Below are 9530 nucleotides of genomic sequence, written 5' to 3' on the forward strand. Positions count from 1 at the left end.
TTATAATATAATGATGAAAAGTAAAGCATATACAAATGCATGGGTGAGTGCCTAGTGTTCTCTAAATTCTTTGATTTTTTTTACAAAATATGTTATGAGAGCCCATTTCAAATTAAATCCTCATCAAAGCTTTAGGAAAATTTGAGTTTTTTTTGCATGTAGAACACAAGATTCTTATAGATAACGAAGTAACAAGTTCTTGTGTCATTTTCTATATGTGCCTTGCAAGATATTTGTGAAGATAAACTTTTCTAGAAAAATATCTAAACAAGGGAAATAAGGATGAGACTATTTTGCATTCTATGTTCTCTATACTTGGGTTAAGTATTCGTTTGCCTCTTCCTCATCAAAATTTTTTGATGCTCAAATTTAATACTCAATTTAGTATACATAGGTCTTGTTGACAAAAAAAAAAAAAATTCATGTGTCACTATAAAAAAAGACCTTTTATGTTTGTCTACAAAAAATCAAGCCATTGATTGAATGTTTGATAGTTAAAATTTAGTGTTTAAAGCCTATATTCAAGAGATATAGGGTTCAATTGAAACAATCTTGCCAGCGATACTTGTCCTAGAAATTTTCCTAGTGTTTTAATGATAATGAGCTATGCATTAGTTAATAATCAAGATTATGTAGCTGTTGGAGACAGTAGTTAGCAAAATGTTTACTAATAAGAAACTAGCAGCTTCATTATTACAAGAAATAAATAATTTATCACCCACTATAATGTAAAGCTTAAAAAATATGTGCAACAAGATTCTTTGTCTTCATAATTTGGTTCCTGAGGAGACATTTTTTTTTCTATACTAAAATTTCATATTACTTACTTTCTAATTGTTGCAATGATTTCAATCTTCAACACATGACCTTGATAATTGATCATGACATTGATTTTGTTTTGTAGCCTTAAAGATTTTCATTTTGGGTCCAAGACTTAAAAATACTTGTTGGACACATTCAACATTCCAACTGATGTTGAGGACTAGCCAATTGACTTCATTGCTGGTGGGTTGCCAACTACGCCACACAAACTGCATGTTGAGTATTCTAAATGTAATTAATCTCTTCATTTCTTGCAATGGTGCCTTTAATAAAAGAAATTAAAAATTATTTTTAACCTAACTAAATGAACTAATCCAAAATAAATCTCTACTATCTGATACATATTGGGCTTCAATGAGCACAATTGCTAAGATTATTAAAGGAAAAATTCACTTTGAATAATATTGCAGATCTACTATTACTTGGTCTAAATTTTACGCTAAATAATAATTCCCCTCCATGGTAGATGAGTAGTATTTTTAATCCTTTTGAATTTTTTAATATTCAATAACTATAAAATAGTTACAATAATTGTGCTCCTCTATAAGCCATAGACTTCATCTAAGATACAACTACAACATGAATTATATGACTATACATAATGTGTTCTATTTTAGATCATGAGTTTGGATCATGATTCAAGAAAAACTACCAAATCCTCTCCCTTTTCTTACAATCATAAAAAATGCTCAAACTTCAATGCTAGATACAAAGCCACTCTACCTTACTCTCAACTACAACAATTGAAGCACCCTATTTTTCTATAGTACACTAGCTAGTCATTTAATTGCTCTTCTCTTATTTAGATTCTTCTTTTCTACCCTAATTATCCAGATCAATTGACAAATGCCTTCCAAGATAGCATTAATGTACATGTTGATACAGAGCCACACCTTCGAAAGCTCAGGAGGAATACTCACTCAACTGGGTTACTTCAAGGGGCACGACATCAATCAGCCGGGATCGAACTCGCATAAAGAAAATCATCTCCAAAAACTTTTCCACTTTGATTTTTTTTTTTTTTGATATCGATTTACAAGATGAGAGAGTAACAAGGCACAAACTGAAACTTTCTCTATTACCCAAATTCACATGCCTCTCTTACATAGCCAACCGGCTTATTTAAAACTGACTCTCCTTTTCTAATAAAAGGATGAGAAATGTTTTTTTTTTGTCTTCTATCCAAGAAAAGGATAAGAATCCGAAACATTTTTTTTTACCAATATTAGACAGTTGTTTTCTAAGTCAAGAATATTCCAAAAACTACCTACTACCTATTATTGGATTCTAAAAATCATTAAACACTCCACCTACGAACTAAAAAAAAACTATTCTAATTTAAGATACACACACTTGGTCCAAGGTGGCTATATCTGGAGAGCTTATCGAACTGCTACTCTAGGTATGCCACCACATGTAGGACGTTATTACAAACTTCAAAAACTAAAAGCATTTAAAACATAACATTAAATTTCCTATTACATTTTCAACAATGTTGCCTCCTATATCGTTTCTCTTCTCTGCCACTGCAGCACATATATTACACATTGCTATAATATTTTTAATTCTTGACACTTACAATCCTAATGCACATAGAACAACAACATAGAGCTACATGGAACATCCATAGTAATGTTATTAAATTTGTTCTATAGAGTTATGTAGAGCATCCATAGTAGAGTCACTAAATTTTTTATTTTTTTTCTCTTTTCAGGGCCTCACCATATCATGGATGAACTAGAACCACCACTACAACCACACAAACCATGAAAGCATGTGATAGATTGAAAAAATTATGAAAATTTTAATTATTTTTTTGCTCCAATTAACAATCTATAGAGTCTTCAAGGACAATAACATGTCTAGGCTAAAATATTTTTCATAAAGCATGGGCAATTGCCTCTTTGACTCCTTCCAAGTCTCGTTCCATATTCATTACACCTCTACAAAACTACTTAATGGAACTACTGACCATTTTTTATGTTGCCTTAATATAAGTGATCCTGAGGCTTTGCTTTCTTAGAATAATGAGGTAGACCCACAAGAATTGTATGAATTACATGGTACTTAATTGTTAATTTTCAAAGATACATATGGAGAATACAATTTTTGGTAGTTCCTAGACCCAATTGTAATGAACATGACCTTTGGGGGGACTTGTTTTGTATTAAGTGGCTTTCCAAATGGATAAATGTACAAATATGCATTTGGTCATCCACAAAAAAATTGAGGTAACACAAGGGTTCATAGAAGAATGCATCTTCAATTATTTTCCATGATGAAAATCCATTGCATAGGCATTTTGAGCCACTTATTTACAAAAATACTTGCCTGGCTCAACCAAAAGGTTGCTTCTCTACATGTTGTAACATTCCTAAAGTTCATAATAATATTTTGCAACAACCTACCACCCAATTTTCACAATTTAGGTTTTGCAGCAATACATTTTATTTATGAGATTATGGTGACAACCTTTTCATTGCAATTGATATTTTGATGAATAATCATTATGATGGTCATAGTCTTTGATGATGCAGGGCATAATCATTTTGCATGGAGACAAAATAACACTAGAATGCAAAGAAACATGTATTAAAAGTGATCTCAACATAATTTGTGGTGTTACAAATTGGGAAAAAATTATCACAAAGGTTACAGACCCATACAAACAAAGAAAGCTTAAAGGGGTTGATTTATAGTTTGAATGATTTTCCTATATCTTTCAAATGAAGATAAAAATATGGTTAGTTACTACTATCATATGTATTCAAGAAAATTGTGAATGCATAGAACCAATAAAAGTTTTCAATATCATGTCCCAAAAGATCAACGATCATATGCATACACACTATAGTGCATATGGGATAGGCCAATAGTGGCCATTGGCCTTAATACTCAACACTTGGCAATGATGATATTGGTTGACACAATTGTACAAGATAATGCCTATGGTAGTATACAAATTGTTCATGCTAGAAGAATTGAACATGGTAAGCCCTATATACCATCAACAAAACCCTAGACACCAAAAAATATGTAGTCAAATGCCTTTGGAAAATCACCGAAAACCTCTAAAAAAAATTTACACCACTCACTTTGCAGAGTAAAACAATCATAGATTTGTGCAAGAATTAAAGAAAACAAAAAACAACACTCAACAAAGAAGAAGAAAAAAATGATAGAATATTACCTTGAAAAAAATACAAGACACACCAAAATACAGATGTGAAATTTATTCACAACTTTATTTCATGAAACATATGAGATAAATAACACAAAATAAAATCCACATATGATAAATAACACAAAATACAATCTACATATGTTAACTTTACTATGAGAGGGACCCAAAATATCGACTGACACAATATGTAAATTTTGTAGAAAGCAATTATAACATGACAAGAAACCAACCTTCACAAGCCCAGATTAGATTCGAAAAAATAATCCTCTAAAAAATAACCACCCTTTCTGATCATGACAAGAGGCTAGTTTCATTGTGTATTATATTTGTACAAATTTGGTAGCTAGGCCACAAGAGATCATAGATTAGATTAATAGGAAAAATGATGTAAGCAGTTCAGAGAGTCATAACTTTTGACTTGACTATGGGTTTTCTTAGGTTTTTCTAGTTTTTTTTCAAAATATATAGTTGAGGTGGATTCCAACTCAACTAACTCTATTGGGACAATTTTGATTATTTTTTGGAGAGCTAGAAATTTCATCTTGACCTCCGAATTTCAGTTTTAAAATATCTTAGCTATTTTTTATTTTTTTGCTTTGTAATAACTTTGAAATTTCTTTCTAAATTTTGGAGATTAGTTGAAAATTCACCTTTTTGGTTCAAAGGGTAGATTTAGGAAACTTCAAAATTACATTCAGAGGTTTTTTAGAAGTAACCAAAAATGGCATTTTTTCCTTTTGTCAAAATCTGCCAAATTTGGAAATGTCCTATTTTTTGTGGTAGCTGTTATTTAATGGAGTTAGAGATCCACCTAGAAGTAGTTGGGAGGAATGAAGAATTAACAGTTTGAATCTGTATTGCATTTTGTTATGAATTTATTAGTTTCTCTACGAGTTGAGATTGCCTTGCTACATCAAAAAATTATCATTGTGCCAACAGACATTAATATTATACAAATTGTATTATCAATGATGAATGATACATGGAAAATTGTTGTTTCATTAAAAAGGCATCTAGAATATACAAGTTCATATCATAAAGGATGAGTAAGACCAAAAGTTATTATGAATGTACTTAATGAGTTATGCAAATCAAACCTATACAAAATGTAAGATATAAAGTTAGAAAAAACATGGGAAGATCACTTGTTACTATCACAAGAGAAATTGGCAACCGATCATTCCTCATCAAATGATGATGATAGAGAAGCCAAGAGTTGCGCAGAAATAGATGCAGATACTTTGGTGCATACATTCATAGAGGCAAGAACTATATGTGCCTTACAAGACAGCTAATAGATGTTGCACCAACAAAATGTAAAAAACCATTGGGAATATTTTAATATTAGTATGAAGAAGAGATGAACTTCCCAACATTGTTCTTTGGTAAGCCATGTAATGAGGTCATTACAAAAAGTTTACATACTAGAAAATTTCACAATGAGAAATACAAAACCATATCAATTTTTTTCATACTACATGACAAGATTATTCTTCAAAACTATCAAAATCCTAATTGCTCAATTTTTATTACCAATATGGATAAGAATATGCAAAGGAAAACTAAAAGGTAGGACACTATGTTGAAATTATGTGTGTTGCACACGTTGCATAATATTGTTATATCGTGTTATTTCATTTCATTATTTAATGAGCATCTAGATGGATGTGCAACATGTAAAGATTTCCATGAGATATACTTGATGAGTTGTATTATAACATGTGATAATATTTGATATAATTATTTGATATTGGGGAAAATAATTAAATGTCCAATATTAACCATGTGGTTAAATGGGTTAGGTATCACATAGTTAATGTAATACCACTTGGTGGTTTTGTGGGACTTGCTACTATAAAAGTAGCCACAAGGATAGTTGTAAAGAAAAGACAAAGGAAAAAAGATAGTAGGGAAAGTCAAGCAAGAAAAGGATTGACATGTTAGCCAATGGAGTATTTGCGAAGGATGGAAGCATGGCCCGAGATCTGTGGATTCATTCTTGTTCACATGGATTGCTTGATTGTGGCTATAATTTTGAAGGCTTTCATGGTAATATTGCAATTGTAGTTTTTGCTAAATAATACAAGGTTATGGATGCTTTTGGTGGGTGAGGTTTTCCCTCAATGAGGGTTTCCTATGGTATATCTTGTTTCCTATTTTTTGGGTATGTTGTTTGTTCTCTTGCATGAGTATTTGTATTTTATAATTTTTTTACAATTGGTACCAGAGCTATGGTTTTATTGTTATACCCCTAGATCGAATCCATAGAAATGAATGAGAGAATAAAATATATATATATATATATATATACAGAGAGAGAGAGAGAGAGAGAGAGAGAGAGAGAGAGAGAGAGAGAGAGAGGGCAGGGGGGGGGTTTGTTTATTGCAAATCTGAGGGTTTTTAGATTTGTTTTTATGATGAGAGGTTGGAATATTTTGGGCATGTGCAATTATTGGTCAAATGGATTTTTTTTGGATGTTTCATTTAAATGAGGATTTTTGGGGGGAAGCTTGTAGAAATGACCCCCTAGACAAAAAAAACCCTCACCATTGGATCCAAGCTGATTTTCTTATAAATTTTGTAATATAATATGCCCTAGTTTGGCCATGTTGATAGAAAATGCATTTTTTAAAACTTTTAATCCATAATGGCCACCAAGTTTAACCCCATTAGGATTTTTGTCACAAAAAAATGAGAAAATCATATTAAAAATGGAAAAAAGACTACCTTGGTAAAATAATCATAACTTTCTCTCAGGATATCAAATTTCAGACTTCTTATAGTCATTGGAAAGTTTAATTCAAAGCACTACAACTTGGTGTAGGTTTGAGTTTTTACCTTTTATATTTTGTTAGGTTTTAAGAGTCCTAAATTTAGATATTATTTACTTTGAGCACAAATTAGTGCATAACTTTAGCATAAAAAATCAAATTTTGGACTTTAAGAAGTCAATGAAAAACTCTTGAAGATCTCTACACAGATATGGATTTTGAGCTATAGTACATGAGTTAGTTTTTGATGGTTCATTTGAGATATTGTTTAGCATTTTTTTGTCTCCTTGTGCATATGATATTATGTTGGTTGAGTTTGGGGGATGGCTTTATATTGGTCATATTCCTTGGATTAGGAATGGTTATTCCTTGGTTTATGAATGGTTTATGAGTTTGATCTTATTGTAATAGGATTACATCTATGATTAGTTATATGGTATGGTTTGGGTGATATTGTGGCATCTTGGTTGGGGTTTACGAAGGAGATTATACTTGTGGATTTTACATCTAGAGGTGTGTGTAGAAGGTCATGATACAAGTTGTGATTTTCATGGCTTCTCTTTTGTCTTGGTTGTTTTTCTAGATTTTTGGTATCACTTATATTAAATTTTATATTGGCTGAATATTGTGATCACTAGTTTGTGTTTATGTATGTCAAGTGATAGATGACATGGTTATTCCTTTATCTCTTTCCTTTGTGGGTTGTGGTGAAATTGGGAGACCATTAAAAATGTTTTATGAGAATTATTCTTAGAGGTTATAGATTTATATGTTGTGGATGTCCTTGATACTACTTGGATTCACTTCTATGAGATAATATGTGTGGATTGGTTACAAATTTGACATTATCTTTTGTAGTGGGAGCTTCTTTGTGTTAATGTGGTAGGTATTACTTATGAGGATTGTTATTGTAAGTTTCAAATTGGATATGTTGATGATGTGAGATTCACTTGGTATAACTTTGGAGGTATGGATAATTAAATGGTTTGGCACTTGTGGGTGTTATTTCAGCTATGGATATTTTTAACTGTGGATACATGTGATTACCTTCAGATCAAATTGTTGTGCTTGAATTTTTAGTTGATACAAAATTTCATAGTTCTTTTGTGACACCTAGGGTAGTTTTCTCTTTGTATGTCTTCTATGTATGTCTAGTGGTAGTGGCATAATTGGAGGTTGGACCATTCATGTTTGAGAAGCTTGATACTTTGATTTTGCTATGAGTACCATGATGGAGCACTCGGTGTATTTCACAATGGTGGATATGCTAGGATGGATTATTTCCTATGTGAATACATATTGACCCTATGCAATACATACAAGAAGTGGGAGATTGTTGAGATTATTTGTGTTGCACACATCATATAATATTGCTATATTATGTTATTTTATTTTATAATGTAATATTGTACCTAGGAGCATCTAGATGGATTTGTAATTTGTAAATATTGCCATGGGATATACTTAATGAGTTGTATTGTAACATTGTGATAATATTTGATGTAATTATTTAATAATAGAGAAATGCATTAAATGTCCAATATTAAATGTGGGGTTAATGAGTTATGTAGCAGATGATTTTAACACATGGTTAATGTAATACCACTTAGTGGTTTTGTGTGACTTGCTACTATATAAGAAACCACAAGGGTACTTGTAAAGACAAGATGAAGGGGAAAATGAAAATAGGAAAGTCGAGCAAGGTAAGGCTTGACAAGTTAGCCAAGGGAGCATTTGTGACAGTTGTAAGCATGTCATGAGATGTGTGGATTCATTCTTGTTCACAGGGATTGCTTTATTGTGGCTATGACTTTGAAGACTTCCATAGTTGTATTGCAATGGTGATTTTTCATGAAAAATACATGGTGATAGATGTTGTGATGTGGAGCTTAATTATACTTGGAGGTTTATTCGGTGTAGTTTTGCCCTATATTATTTCGACGAGAGTTTGGGGGTAGCTCACCCAAGATGGGGCATAGGGTCTACACTCCCTATTATAGTACAGGATGGGGTCGAGTGGCAACTATTTTTCTATTATTCTAGCCCTAATTTTGTAAGTGGAAAAAAGCTTGTATAAAAAGGGCCAGGTTATGGATTTCATAATGTAATGGTGATATTGTAGCTTCTTGCAGCAGTATTGAGTTGTAAGGGATTGTGAATTATAATCACTAAGTAATAATAATATTGGACTTACTATTGGTGGATGTAGCCCATGGATTGGGTGAACCACATTAAATATTAGTCTCTTTTTTTCTCTTCTACACAACCTCTTATTTTTTTATATTGGTTATATTTGCATGTAAGTGTTATATCTTTCCATGGTTAATCCTAATGATACATGCTTTTAGAGGTTGGCTTTTTCCATCAATGAGGGTTTTTGAGGGTATATCTTACATCATATTTTTGTGGCTATATTGTCTATTCTCTTGCAAGAGGATTTTGATTACATATTTATTTCATATCTATTATAGGTTATGTAGAAACAATTATATTTTTCTTACAAGTTTCCTTAGAATTGGTATCGAGACATGGTTTTATTATTATAACTCTAGATTGAATCATGAGAATCCATAAACGAATAAAATAAAGGGCAAGATATATAGATTTTATAGGTTGTATATTGCAGATTTGAGGGTTATGGATTTGTTTTTATTATGGGATGTTGGTTGATTTTGGGCATGCAAAATTATTGGTCAAATGATTTTTTTTGGATGTTTCATTTAAATGGGGGTTTTTGGGGAAGCTTGTAGAAA

Source organism: Cupressus sempervirens, chromosome 11 (assembly GCF_028749045.1).
Source record: "Cupressus sempervirens isolate cs-2001-9-10 chromosome 11, ASM2874904v1, whole genome shotgun sequence".
Taxonomy (NCBI): Eukaryota; Viridiplantae; Streptophyta; class Pinopsida; order Cupressales; family Cupressaceae; genus Cupressus; species Cupressus sempervirens.